The sequence below is a fragment of the Schistocerca americana genome, chromosome 8, assembly GCF_021461395.2.
Source record: "Schistocerca americana isolate TAMUIC-IGC-003095 chromosome 8, iqSchAmer2.1, whole genome shotgun sequence".
NCBI lineage: Eukaryota > Metazoa > Arthropoda > Insecta > Orthoptera > Acrididae > Schistocerca > Schistocerca americana.
The window spans coordinates 490,592,039-490,607,596 of NC_060126.1; the positions used below are offsets into that span (position 1 = coordinate 490,592,039).

The window sequence follows — 15,558 nt, forward strand, 5'->3', positions numbered from 1 at the left end:
TATTACGAACCGGGTGGGTGCCATGTAAAATTGAAGACCTCGGCAACTCAAAAAATTAAATCTGAATTCCGGTGGCTTTCAAATAGTCTGTGAGAAAGCTATAGTTATCAAAACAGTGGAAGTAAAATAGGAGGAACATGGGGGGGGGGGGGGGGAGAGGGAGGAGGGTCAGCCTCTCGCAACCAATTTCTTATGCGAGAGTGATCGTGCAGTCGTCCACTTGGAACATGCCAACATGATGGACTGATAGTTAAAACTGGAAGTAAATAAATATAACATAATGCGAATACGTCGGAGAAGAAATCCACTACTGGACGATCACACCACTGATGACAGACTACTTGGAACGGTATCTACCATAAAATATCTAGGAGTAACTAACCGGAGCTACCTTAAGTGGAATGACCACAAAAAATATAGGAAAATCAGATGCTAGATTGAGACTCGTAAGAAAAGTCTTGTTGCTCGACCGATTTTTTAGTAGTGTTCATCACTCTGGGACTCTTACCATTTAGGACTAATAGAAGACTCACAGAAGATTCAACTAAGATCAGTACCTTTCGTCACAGAGTCGTTTAGTCGGCCCGAGAACGTTCAGACGTGACTAACGAACTCACTTAGCGGACGCTACAACAGCGCGTTGAGGACTGATTTACTTTTGAAATTCCGAGAGAGTACGTTCCAGGAAGCCGTAGAACGTATTACTTCCTCCCACATACGTCTCGCGACATGACTACAACGAGAACATTCGAGAAATTAGAGCTAATGTAGAGATTTACCGATAATCATTCATCCCAAGTGCCATTAGCGAATAGTAGAGGGTATAGGAGATCATATACTGGTACCAGAAAGAACCTACGCCACACACAGCATAGTGGCTTGCAGATTGTTGATGTACGTGATGTAGAAGTTACGCTGACTAGCTAATGCAGCCCTAATATTAAAACTTTGGCGGGAGCTGGGTTGAGCATCTAACCACATGTAGGAAGAATTCTACCAGCGCCTATGCGCTCAAAAACCCGAGGAACAAATTTACAAAGGATGTGAACCATAAGCTCGCGCAGTCACCCATTATACCGAATCTCTACGTATGGGATGCAATCCAGCGCGGCATAAATATTGACAACACTAGACTGTTAAAACTAGCCATTAATAGTTGGGTTCATTACATCTGCAACATCCATCTATTTGGCCATGCCAGTGCTTCATAAACGTATTTAGACTGATAGCGACCAGACAAGTTAAGAGACTACTATACACTACGTTTACTTCAGGGGCTCGTCAAGTGTACAAGCACCACACTGTCTGCATCAGAGATGAAGTACACAACATTCTATCACAATCCAAACTTTACAGAAGCTCTCCTGCGAACCATGCAGAACTAGCACTCCTGAAAGAAAGGATATTGCGGACACATGGCTTAGCCACAGCCTGGGGGATGTTTCCAGAATGAGATTTTCACTCTGCAGCGGAGTGTGCGCTGATATGAAACTTCCTGGCAGATTAAAACTGTGTGCCCGACCGAGACTCGAACTCGGGACCTTCGCCTTTCGCGGGCAACTGCTCTACCAACTGAGCTACCGAAGCGCGACTCACGCCTGGTACCCACAGCTTTACTTCTGCCAGTACCTCGTCTCCTACCTTCCAAACTTTACAGAGGCTCTCCTGCGAACCATGCAGAGCTAGCACTCCTGAAAGAAAGGATATTGCGGAGACATGGCTTAGCCACAGCCTGGGGGATGGTTTCCAGAATGATATTTTCACTCTGCAGCGGAGTGTGTGCTGATATGAAACTTCCTGGCAGATTAAAACTGTGTGCCCGACCGAGACTCGAACTCGGGACCTTTGCCTTTCACGGGCAAGTGCTCTACCAACTGAGCTACCGAAGCACGACTCACGCCCGGTAACCACAGCTGTACTTCTGCCAGTACCTCGTCTCCTACCTTCCAAACTTTACAGAAGCTCTCCTGCGAACCATGCAGAACTAGCACTCCTGTAAGAAAGGAGGTCCCGAGTTCGAGTCTCGGTCGGGCATACAGTTTTAATCTGCCAGGAAGTTTCATATCAGCGCACACTCCGCTGCAGAATGAAAATCTCATTCTGGGAACATCCCCCAGGCTGTGGCTAAGCCATGTCTCCGCAATATCCTTTCTTTCAGGTGTGCTAGTTCTGCATGGTTCGCAGGAGAGCCTCTGTAAAGTTTGGAAGGTAGGAGACGAGGTACTGGTAGAAGTAAAGCTGTGGGTACTGGGCGTGAGTTGTGCTTCGGTAGCTCAGTTGGTAGAGCACTTACCCGCGAAAGGCAAAGGTCGCGAGTTCGAGTCTCGGTCGGGCACACAGTTTTAATCTGCCAGGAAGTTTGATATCAGCGCACACTCCGCTGCAGAGTGAAAATCTCATTCTGGAAACATCCCCCAGGCTGTGGCTAAGCCATATCTCCGCAATATCCTTTCTTTCAGGAGTGCTAGTTCTGCATGGTTCGCAGGAGAGCTTCTGTAAGGTTTGGAAGGTAGGAGACGAGGTACTGGCAGAAGTAAAGCTGTGGGTACCGGGTGTGAGTCGTGCTTCGGTAGCTCAGTTGGTAGAGCACTTGCCCGTGAAAGGCAAAGGTCCCGAGTTCGAGTCTCGGTCGGGCACACAGTTTTAATCTGCCAGGAAGTTTCATATCAGCGCACACTCCGCTGCAGAGTGAAAATCTCATTCTAAGTTCTGAAACTGTTTCTCTGTTGCTGCCGTCCGTGTCTCAAAAGCTACCCTCCACTCCGCACACAACTGAAAGTCCTGTTGCTTTCTGGGGTGTGTGGAGGGGGGGGGGGGGGGGGGGAGGAAGGGCGTCAAACGGGCCGACTTGGAGCAGGAGAGGTATTACAGACTTTTTAATTTCCACTGTCTATAGTTTTACAAATAAATTCATAAGACTTTGTCAGCATAACCAAGAAGGATTTATGATTCACACTCATAGCAGTGGAAGTTCAAAAACATATCAAGATAACCTTTTTTTACATGTGAAATTTCATATCAAGACTTTCCCAAATCTTTTAGAAACCGTGGTAAAAATTGAAATAATTAACTATAAAATTTGAGTTTTTTCTAAACATTAAGTTAAAAATGCAACAGCTCACTCATTTTCTCATAAATTAAATAAATTCTGGAGTTTCATATACCAGTAAGTATGGTTTGTATGCTGTGCAAAATTCATCGAAGAATCTCTCTCACTTATGAAGAAAAGTGCACCTGTAGCAACAAATGCAGCCAATAGTAAGTGAAAAACTAATGAAATTTCACATGTAAAAAAAAGTTTATTTTGTCATGTTTTCGAACTTACGCTGCTGTGATTGTTTATCCTGAATCGTTCCTAGCTAACAAAGTTTTATGGATTTATTTGTGAAAGTATAGACAGTGGGAATTAAAATGTCGTGTCGTGCCTCTTCTTCTCCAAGTCAGCTCATTTGACGTCCTGCTCCTCTTAAGAAGAAGTTGAAAGACGCCCTGGTAACGATTCTCAAAAAATTAGCTAGTAAGGCCAGTTTTCTGCCTGTCAAACAGTAAAACAAATTAGTTGACCAGTGGCAATAATTCCTACTTTATTCTGAATAATCACCGATAGGTAATATATTAATGGTGGAGTAAGTAAATGCAAGTCTTTACTAATAAAAATACTATATTTTGAATAGTAGTAACATCTATTAGTCTCATTGTAAAACGTTGCTATCGTTGTACACAGTATAGCTCATTGTAAAATATAAGATATTGTCATTGTCAGGTTAATTTCGCTTTTAAAACTTATTTTTCAAAACTCCTTTGGAAATAATGTTGGTTGTTATACTGAGATTATCGTTTACGTTTTGGTTGTATGTGTACTTGTCACAAACTTAAATATGAATGAATGTGCGAACTCGTGAAAAAGGGACGTAGAACTGTCTATGCGAAAGTACAGGTTTTGGTAAAGGTAAACCTACCCTTTGAAGCATCTGAACTTGTGCCTATTAACGGTCATAGCGGATGCTACTTTTATTGGGAATTGTTTTCTTATCATTTGGGTAAGGCATAGCGCGGGGTAACCGCCCAGTCTGAGGCGTCTTGTCACAGTCTGGGAGACTCCCCCCGTCGGAGGTTCGAGTCCTCTCTCGGGCATGGGTACGTGTGTTGTCCTTAGCGTAAGTTAGTTTAAGTTAGATTAAGGAGTGTGTAGGCTTAGGGACCGATGACCTCAGCAGTTTGGTCCCATAAGACCTTACTACAAATTTCCAAAAGGCATAGTTGGATGAGAATGTATGAGGTTAATGCAGAGTATGAGCACAGTTTTATGGGAATCAAAAATTTGGCGGGGATGATGTACTCGCTTCAGTAAATTACCGCTGATCTTACACAAGCAGTTAATATCTGATTATCATTAAGCTTTTTAATTAAGATAATATACTTTTTCTTTAAAAGCAATTAACGATGTGACAAACCGGACGGATTTAAAGAGAACAAGAATTCTTCTGGGTCCAATTGAACATTGTTTATTACTTCAAGTTGGACAGAATCATAACTTAGGAAAACTTTTGCCGCACCTGGTGACAAAGTTGAACCGACATATTAATTGCTGTACATCATCATTTTCTGGACAGAGAACCGCCGTCGAATAGTACTGCAAAACATTTTCGCCATTGCTTTCTGTGCCACTGAATATGGTGGTACGAAAACTATCGGAACTACGGTAAGAATGTTTATCAATTTTGTTCGCTTAATCGAGGTAATCCGTTTGCTGTTTGATTTTCTAAATTAACGTTGCGCAATACAAAAAACCAGTTACTGAAAATGGGATCCCCATTTGGGCTCATCTTTGGAGTTAAATTACGAATTTTAACTTGAGACCATAAGGTAAATTGTTTTGCTGTAGTTCTCATAATGGTTGTTCGATTAGCATATCTAACGACGGGTAATACTCGACGGAAACGTCCTTGAAGGAGATTATTGTTCATGATGTCCTTCAAATGTCGACTGACAACGCTTAACGCTACTTTGAGAGCCCCTGAAATCTCGTCCGAAATGAGGAGATCAGAGTCAGTGAAAAGTTGTATGTCTTTGGCGTGCGTGCGTATCGTTCAGACCGATGTTTTCAAACTGGGTGCAGGTGACTGGAAAATCGAATGTGACGTGCATCCACCTGGTAGGAGATTGGCATCAATACCCGTCCACTCAACTGTTAAATCAACGTTCTTTCCACCTCGTAAAATGTGACACAAAATTTTGTGCACAAATGTTTTACCGCAGCCTCCCAGTCCGCCAATGAAGTAACAATTGGGACTACTATTTCTAGTGAATATGAGACTCTACATCTACATCCATACTCCGCAAGCCACCTGACGGTGTGTGGCGAAGGGTACCCTGAGTACCTCTATCAGTTCTCCCTTCTATTCCAGCCTCGTTTTGTTCGTGGAAAGAAGGATTGTCGGTATGCTTCTGTGTGGGCTCTAATCTCTCTGATTTTATCCTCACGGTCTCTTCGCGAGATATACATAGGAGGGAGCAATATACTGCTTGACTCCTCGGTGAAGGTATGTTCTCGAAACTTTAACAAAAGCCCGTACCGAGCTACTGAGCGTCTCTCCTGCAGAGTCTTCCACTGGAGTTTATCTACCATCTCCGTAACGCTTTCGCGATTACTAAATGATCCTGTAACGAAGCGCGCGGCTCTCCGTTGGATCTTCTCTATCTCCTCCATCAACCCCACCTGGTACGGATCCCACACTGCTGAGCAGTATTCAAGCAGTGGGCGAACAAGCGTACTGTAACCTACTTCCTTTGTTTTCGGATTGCATTTCCTTAGGATTCTTCCAATGAATCTCACTCTGGCATCTGCTTTACCAACGATCAACTTTATATGATCATTCCATTTTAAATCACTCCTAATGCGTACTCCCAGATAATTTATGGTATTAACTGCTTCCAGTTGCTGACCTGCTATTTTGTTGCCAAATGATAAGGGATCTATCTTTCTATGTATTCGCAGCACATTACACTTGTCTACAGAGAGATTCAATTGCCATTCCCTGCACCATGCGTCAATTCGCTGCAGATCCTCCTGCATTTCAGTACAATTTTCCATTGTTACAACCTCTCGATACACCACAGCATCATCTGCAAAAAACCTCAGTGAACTTCCGATGTCAACCACAAGGTCATTTATGTATATTTGGAATAGCAACGGTACTATGACACTCCCCTGTGGCACATCTGAAATCACTCTTACTTCGGAAGACTTATCTCCATTGAGAATGACATGCTGCGTTCTGTTATCTAGGAGCCGGCCGGAGTGGCCGTGCGGTTCAAGGCGCTACAGTCTGGAGCCGAGCGACCGCTACGGTCGCAGGTTCGAATCCTGCCTCGGGCATGGATGTGTGTGATGTCCTTAGGTTAGTTAAGTTTAATTAGTTCCAAGTTCTAGGCGACTGATGACCTCAGAAGTTAAGTCGCATAGTGCTCAGAGCCATTTGAACCATTTTTTGTTATCTAGGAACTCCACAATCCAATCACACAATCGGTCCGATAGTCCATATGCTCTTACTTTATTCATTAAACGACTGTGGGGAACTGTATCGAACACATTGCGGAAGTCAAGAAACACGGCATCTACCTGTGAACCCGTGTCTATGGCCCTCTGAGTCTCGTGGACGAATAGCGCGAGCTGGGTTTCACATGACCGTCTTTTTAGAAGCCCATGCTGATTCCTACAGAGCAGATTTCTAGTCTCCAGAAAAGTCATTATACTCGAACATAATACGTGTTCCAAAATTCTACAACTGATCGACGTTAGAGATATAGGTCTATAGTTCTGCACATCAGTTCGACGTCCCTTCTTGGGAACGGGGATGATCTGTGCCCTTTTCCAATCCTTTGTAACGCTACGCTCTTCTAGAGTCCTACGGTACACCGCTGCAAGAAGGGGGGCAAGTTCCTTCGCGTACTCTGTATAAAATCGATCTGGTATCCCATCAGGTCCAGCGGCCTTTCCTCTTTTGAGCGATTTTAATTGTTTCTCTATCCCTATGTCGTCTATTTCGATAGCTACCATTTTGTCATCTGTGCGACAATCTAGAGAAGGAACTACAGTGCAGTCTTCCTCTGTGAAACAGCTTTGGGAAAAGACGTGTAGTATTTCGGCATTTAGTCTGTCATCCTCGGTTTCAGTACCATTTTGGTCACAGAGTGTCTGGACATTTTGTTTTGATCCACCTACCGCTTTGACATAAGACCAGAATTTCTTAGGATTTTCTGCCGAGTCAGTACGTAGAACTTTACTTTCGAATTCATTGAACGCCTCTCGAATAGCCCTCACACTATATTTCGCTTCGCGTAATTTTTGTTTGGCTGCAAGGCTTTCGCTATGTTTATGTTTGCTGTGAAGTTCCCTTTGCTTCCGCAGCAGTTTTCTAACTCGGTTGTTGTACCACGGTGGCTCTTTTCCATCTCTTACGATCTTACTTGGCACATACTCATCTAACGCATATTGTACAATGGTTTTGAACTTTGTCCACTGATCCTCAACAGTATCTGTACTTGAGACAAAACTTTTGTTTTGAGCCGTCAGACACTCTGTAATCTGCTTTTTGTCACTTTTGCTAAACAGAAAAATCTCCCTCGGCTGTTGCCTTTTGTTTCTCCTTCAGCTTCTACTTAGCTGTCTTGCCGTTCGAATGTTCTTCTTCTGAGTTGTAGGTTACTGTTGGCAGTAGATGGCGCCTGCTAAATCCTTACATTCAATGTATGACTGAAAGCGTGCGACAGACTACGCTTGCGTGAAGTATCTAAGCAAATGCAGCAGTTATCGTCAGTGTTAGTAGATGGAAGCTTCTACATTACCTTTATAAAAAGTTTTCAAAATAATTTTTTCACCGGAAACAACAACTTTAAACTATTTGTGTACTTCTCGTCATTAGTCATGAACGAAATCTTTTCAATGTGGCCTCAATCATTAATTTTTATTAAGTAATACGGGAAATATGGCGTACCCACAAAAAGCATCATCGAGAATTAATATATGTGATGCTCTCGTTTTCTCCGGTTTACACTTCTTGCTCTTTTCATGTCTCTATCGGTCACGTCACGTTCTTTACCTCACCTTCATAGTATTTAGGTTTATCAAGTTTCTCTCTTTCTCTCTCTCTCTCCCTCTCTCTTCTGCCTCTTCTCACATATCTTTTGGTGCTGGCCCTCGTAGTTCTAAACTATCTCCCTGTACCTTTTCTCTATTGTTATAATCAGCAAAGCAATCGAGCAATTAAACAGAGAACCGACTCGTGGAGATAACATCTTGGACCTACTGCTAACAAACAGACCCGAACTTTTCGACTCTGTAAGTGCAGAACAGGGAATCAGTGATCACAAGGCCGTTGCAGCATCCCTGAATATGGAAGTTAATAGGAATATAAAAAAAGGGAGGAAGGTTTATCTGTTTAGCAAGAGTAATAGAAGGCAGATTTCAGACTACCTAACAGATCAAAACGAAAATTTCTGTTCCGACACTGACAATGTTGAGTGTTTATGGAAAAAGTTAAAGGAAATCGTAAAATGCGTTTTAGACAGGTACGTGCCGAATAAAACTGTGAGGGACGGGAAAAACCCACCGTGGTTCAACAACAAAGTTAGGAAACTACTGCGAAAGCAAAGAGAGCTTCACTCCAAGTGTAAACCCAGCCAAAACCTCTCAGACAAACAGAAGCTAAACGATGTCAAAGTTAGCGTAAGGAGGGCTATGCGTGAAGCGTTCGGTGAATTCGAAAGTAAAATTCTACGTACCGACTTGACAGAAAATCCTATCAAGTTCTGGTCTTACGTTAAATCAGTAAGTGGCTCGAAACAGCATATCCAGACACTCCGGGATGATGATGGCATTGAAACAGAGGATGACACGCGTAAAGCTGAAATACTTAACACCTTTTTCCAAAGCTGTTTCACAGAGGAAGACCGCACTGCAGTTCCTTCTCTAAATCCTCGCACAAACGAAAAAATGGCTGACATCGAAATAAGTGTCCAAGGAATAGAAAAGCAACTGGAATCCCTCAACAGAGGAAAGTAGGAAGTCCACTGGACCTGACGGGATACCAATTCGATTCTACACAGAGTACGCGAAAGAACTTGCCCCCCTTCTAACAGCCATGTACCGCAAGTCTCTAGGGGAACGGAAGGTTCCAAATGATTGGTAAAGAGCACAGGTAGTTCCAGTTTTCAAGAAGGGTCGTCGAGCAGATGCGCAAAACTATAGACCGATATCTCTGACGTCGATCTGTTGTAGAATTTTAAAACATGTTTTTTGCTCGCGTATGATGTCGTTTTTGGAAACCCAGAATCTACTCTGTAGGAATCAACATGGATTCCGGAAACAGCGATCGTGTGAGACCCAACTCGCTTTATTTGTTCATGAGACCCATAAGATATTAGATACAGGCTCCCAGGTAGATGCTATTTTCCTTGACTTCCGGAAGGCGTTCGATACAGTTCCGCACAGGTGCCTGATAAACAAAGTAAGAGCCTACGGAATATCAGACCAGCTGTGTGGCTGTATTGAAGAGTTTTTAGCAAACAGAACACAGCATGTTGTTATCAATGGGGAGACGTCTACAGACGTTAAAGTAACCTCTGGCGTGCCACAGGGGAGTGTTATGGGACCATTGCTTTTCACAATATATATAAATGACCTAGTAGATAGTGTCGGAAGTTCCATGCGGCGTTTTGCGGATGATGCTGTAGTATACAGAGAAGTTGCAGCATTAGAAAATTGTAGCGAAATGCAGGAAGATCTGCAGCGGATAGGCACTTGGTGCAGGGAGTGGCAACTGACCCTAAACATAGACAAATGTAATGTATTGCGAATACATAGAAAGAAGGATCCTTTATTGTGTGATTATATGATAGCGGAACAAACACTGGTAGCAGTTACTTCTGTAAAATATCTGGGAGTATGCGTGCGGAACGATTTGAAGTGGAATGATCATATAAAATTAATTGTTGGTAAGGCGGGTGCCAGGTTGAGATTCATTGGGAGAGTCCTTAGAAAATGTAGTCCGTCAACAAAGGAGGTGGCTTACAAATCACTCGTTCGACCTATACTTGAGTATTGCTCATCAGTGTGGGATCCGTACCAGATCGGGTTGACGGAGGAGATAGAGAAGATCCCAAGAAGAGCGGCGCGTTTCGTCACAGGGTTATTTGGTAACCGTGATAGCGTTACGGAGATGTTTAGCAAACGCAAGTGGCAGACTCTGCAAGAAAGGCGCTCTGCATCGCGGTGTAGCTTGCTCGTCAGGTTTCGAGAGGGTGTGTTTCTGGATGATGTATCGAATATTTTGCTTCCCCTGCTTATACCTCCCGAGGAGATCACGAATGTAAAATTAGAGAGATTCGAGCGCGTACGGAGGCTTTCAGACAGTCGTCCTTCCCGCGAACTGTACGCGACTGGAACAGAAAAGGGAGGTAATGACCGTGGCACGTAAAGTGCCCTCCGCCACAAACCGTTGGGTGGCTTGCGGAGTATAGATGCAGATGTAGAAAGAATGTAAACTGTGCCTTATTTTCTCCTTTTGCATTGTACCTGTTACAAAATTTTTTTAAAAGTTTTATATTAACTTTAACTTATGCATACAAAATATCAAGAATGCCTGGTTAGATGTAAAAGAGGTCTCGATGACCGTAACCTTGTAAGGTTAGGTAAGTAATAAAAATATTAATTTGTCTATTAATTTTGTTTTAGGATTCCAATTGAAAAAAATTAGAACCTTCACCTATTGTCAAACATACGACTCTAAAACATATAATTGGTCATTCCGTTCTAAAAATAACAAACATATCTGCAAAAAGTCTATTTTCTGAACTTCAGTGAAAGCTAGCCGGTGACATTAAGGCGAGTCTGAAACGATTCAGTTCTGTCTGGAACTGTTGCCCGGAGTTTCTTCTGATGGCTCACCCCAAATCGCGTTTCCTACCCTCTGCGAGAAAAACTGCAGATTATAGGGCGCAGTCGCATTAATGCGACAGCCGCCTGTGTTCGACGTCAACGCACAGTAACAACTTACAGACGACAGATGGCAGTTCTGGCAGAGGAGGGTATGTAAAGTGTATCGGGAGGACTCAGTTAACAGCACGGTCGTTGTAATAATACGCTAACGGAGTGATTTATCTGACTTCCAGAAGGGCACGATCATTGGGTTTCATGGCAAGGGTTGGAGTCTTTCCGAAATTACTAAGGCTGTAAACCGTTCGCGAGCGTATCACGGTTGAAACATACTGCAGTGACAAAATCCGGCACCTAGATACTATTACGTCCATCCTCACATGTATCGTGTTTTTCCTCAGCAGGATGGCATCTACCCGCAGGACAAAGAACCTGTCACATAGCTTGCAGTTAACATGTGTGGGTCGAAAAGCACCAGAATGAGTTTGCTGCAGACCCTGTAACACCGCAAATGCATATCCTCCTATTTCCATCTATTGTACTATAAAATTTTTCCTCATTTTGTTACCTGAAGATATGATATCTCTGTGTCTTTACATATTGTAATTGTTTTATATATATATATATATATATATATATATATATATATATATATATGTATGTATGTATATGCATTTATGTCGATGTATGTAATTGGTTTGTTTTGTGAATATTATTTGTATTTTTACGCTGGGTCTTGCCTAGGGAAAATTATGCTATCCAACGATTACATCAATAGGTCGTGTGGAGAACCAAAGTGTTTAGGATCTTTGGTAGTGTTAACTCTGCCGCGTGGAGCGCGGGCAGGGCAGAGTCTGGAGTAGGGCGTTGGGGCAGATGTGTTGAGTAACGCTCCCGCGAGTTGCCGCGCTTTCGGGGTTTGGCAGCATGTAATTGCGCTCGACTTGCTATGTTAGTTTCTGGCACTGTGTCGCGGACGGGAAACATTAGCTGGCACACATCAAGACCCCATTTCGCCCGGTGACCGTGTCGAGAGGAAGGCGCGCCAACATCCAGCTTCTGCAACAGCGACGGCCGACAATAAGCGATTGTCGCCACCTCCTCGATCGACGACTTCAAACCTTCAATCAACCAACAAGGAAGACTGACAGAACGTGAAGTTTTAGAACTGTATGGCAGACCTCAGCTTTTCAAACTGTTCCATTTGCATCACTAAAATACAGGTACTTACAATCAACCTTGTTGCTCATTGTCCCAATTGCACTGCCAAGAAGGCTCCCTTCCTTTTCCGAAATGAACCAGAGTGTCGTTGAAATTCAAACGCCAGCATTAAGGAAATATCATTCCATTTCACTGCCTTAACTTCAAACTTCAGTTAAAGTATTCATAGCTGGCTACAATAACCAAAGAGAACTATATTTAGATTACACAAGTACAAATTAAGAGTGCAAGTTTTGTTACCTTATTTTAGCTTACCCGTGACTGCATCTCAGCTTGGTACGTACTAAATTTTACTATTGTTAATTGTTCAAAATCATTTAATTCAAGTTCACAGTTAAATCTGTTATTTCTAAATTGCGTAGATTCAAGTAGCTTTTGAGATGACTGTTGAGGTAGCCCAAGACTAACCTTATTTTATTTAATATCGTAGTGCTTCAGAAACAAAGTTCACCATTAAATTCAGTCACTAGATTAACTTTCAGTTTTCCGGTTTTATTAATTCTTTTGTTAAATTAAGTCAGAGTGTAGCGAAATTTATTACTTCCGACAAACATTCAGTTTTCACACAACACGTGTCTACCTGCAGTTGCCACGCTTTTAGTGCTAATTATATGTGCATTAATTTTTCTTTTTCAGTTATTATAGTAGTTGTCCATAGGACTGGTGAACGTAATTTTCCCCAAATCTCAAATATCTAATTAACGTCATTTAATTGTTAACGTAGAAATATGGGAACATGTGATCAATACTGACCCTACGACTTATTTTAGAAGCTAGATTAAGAAAAGGCAAACCTACGTTTCTAGCCTTTGTAGACTTAGAGAAAGCTTTTGACAACGTTGACTGGAATACTCTCTTTCAAATCCTGAAGGTGGCAGGGGTAAAATACAGGGACGGAAAGGCTATTTACAATTTGTACAGACACCAGGTGGCTGTTATAAGGGTCGAGGGACATGAAAGGGAAGCAGTGGTTGGGAAGGGAGTGAGACAGGGTTGTAGCCTCTCCCCGATGTTGTTCTATCTGTATATTGAGCAAGCAGTAAAGGAAACAAAAGAAAAATTCGGAGTAGGTATTACAATCGATGGAGAAGAAATAAAAACTTTGAGGTTCGCCGATGACATTGTAATTCTTTCAGAGACAGCAAAGGACTTCGAAGAGCAGTTGAACGGAATGGACAGTGTCTTGAAAGGAGGATATAAGATTAACATCAACAAAAGCAAAACGAGGGTAATGGAATGTAGTCGAATTAAGTCGGGTGATGCTGAGGGAATTAGATTAGGAAATGAGACACTTAAAGTAGTAAAGGAGTTTTGTTATTTGGGGAGCAAAATAACTGATGATGGTCGAAGTAGAGAGGATATAAAATGTGGACTGGCAATGGCTAGGAAAACTTTTCTGCAGAAGAGAAATTTGTTAACATCAAGTATAGATTAAAGTGTCAGGAAGTCGTCTCTGAAAGTATATGTATGGAATGCAGCCATGTATGGAAGTGAAACATGGACGGTAACTAGTTTGGACAAGAAGAGAATAGAAGCTTTCGAAATGTGGTGCTACAGAAGAATGCTGAAGATTAGATGGGTAGATCACATAACTAATGAGGATGTACTGAATAGGACTGAGGAGAAGAGGAGTTTGTGGCACAACTTGACAAGAATAAGGAATCGGTTGGTAGGACATGTTCTGACGCATCAATTGATCACCAATTTAGTATTGGAGGGCAGCGCGGAGGGTAAAAATCGTAGAGGGAGACCAAGGGATGAATACACTAAGCAGAATCAGAGGGATTTAGGCTGCAGTACCTACTGGGAGATGAAGAAGCTTGCACAGGATAGAGTAGCGTGGAGAGCTGCATCAAACCAGTCTCAGGACTGAAGACCACAACAACAACAAGAATTGTTAACGTAACGACCGCACATTTACGTTCTTTATTAACTTTACCCTTTTTTAAAATTAATTTCCAGCAATTCCATTGCATTTTTCCTTTCATTTGGATGTAACCCTTCCTCCCTCTTTACCGACAGATTAGCTTCTGTGACGATTGCTTTTCCCAAATTTCCATTAGGTACAAGCGGTTTAATTTTTCACTGTCATTATGGTGGATAAGTGAGGAGGAGGTTACAATCCCTGGCCACTAAATTCCCCGGATATAAACCCAATCGAATATCTGTGAAACCGTCTCGATCGGAGTGTTAGCGTCACGGATGCTAGACGGAGAAACCTCGCGCAGCGGCCATGGCACAGCAGCAGGCTTGGCTCCACTTCGAGGTACGTTCCTTCCAGAACCTCACTGATTTCCTTCCTGCACGTCCCGTAGCTGTCACCGCTGGAAAATGTGGTTATTCGGGGATTTTACATGTCACATTAATGTGGCTGAACCCAGTATAGTATGCTTCTATTTTCAGCATCGGAATTTCTTACAAGTGTGGAATTATTATTGATCACTTACTAAATTCCGTCTTGATACACCTCCGCAGCGCCATACAGAAGCTATTCTGCGTGGCGTTGATTGGCTATCACCTTGGTACATTTTCGAAAGTGTGTGGCACCAGACGTCTTCACACAGATCACGCAGTTACTGTAAATTAAGGGGATTTTAATGACCAATACATCAACGTGAGTTCTCTTAGAACCATAGTAGTAGGATTCTGGTCTTGTGAAACGTACTGTTTTCTGCTGGAAGATGTCATCGCCATCGGGAAAGACATCAACAACGTGGTCTGCAATAATGTTCGAGTACTCCACAGCTGGCAAGTTCCCTTCGATTACTGCCACAGGTCGCATGGAAGCCCAGGTGAATGCCCCATGAAGTATAATGCTTCGTCCATGCGTTTGTATTGGTGGTATGGAGCGTGTTCTCGAGTAGCCGTTCTCCTCCAGTGGAGGCGTTTACGACCATCGTCATCTACCTGGTGTAACAATAAACGTGACTCCCACCAGACACTTTTTCACTGATCTACAGCTCAAGGTTAGTAATGTCATGCCTGTTAGAATCTTACATGACGATGTCGTCAAGTCATTGTGAAAACACGAAAGGGTCATTTGCTATGGAGCCCCATGTACAACTATGTACACCAAACGATGTGTTCCGAAACACTCGTGCTTCCATCAGCACTGCGCTCTATTGTCAGATCTGCTAGAGAATGCCAGAAATGCTGTTTAGAACAGACAAGCCACCAACCTCTCCATTCTTCGATGAGGCATGGATTACCAACTACCTGTCCCCTACAGATGGTTTCGCCATCCTTCAGCCATTTACCATAGATGCTTAAGACAGTATGCCGAGAACAGCCGACTATCGTCACTTTCCCGAGATACATTGATGAGCCAATATATTATGACCACTGCCCACTGCGAGATTGAATGCCTCGTGGTGGTGTTGCAGTCACGTGACACAATAAGA

The 15,558-nt window shown here is 42.8% G+C and overlaps 2 non-coding genes across 2 annotated transcripts; one reads left to right on the forward strand and one right to left on the reverse strand.

The window, feature by feature from the left end:
• Positions 1-1,815: 1,815 nt before the first annotated feature.
• Trnas-uga lies at positions 1,816-1,890 on the reverse strand. The gene has a single exon. It is a non-coding gene; the product is annotated as a tRNA-Ser (tRNA).
• Positions 1,891-2,562: 672 nt separating this feature from the next.
• Positions 2,563-2,637, forward strand: Trnas-uga. The gene has a single exon. It is a non-coding gene; the product is annotated as a tRNA-Ser (tRNA).
• The last annotated feature ends 12,921 nt before the right edge of the window (positions 2,638-15,558 follow it).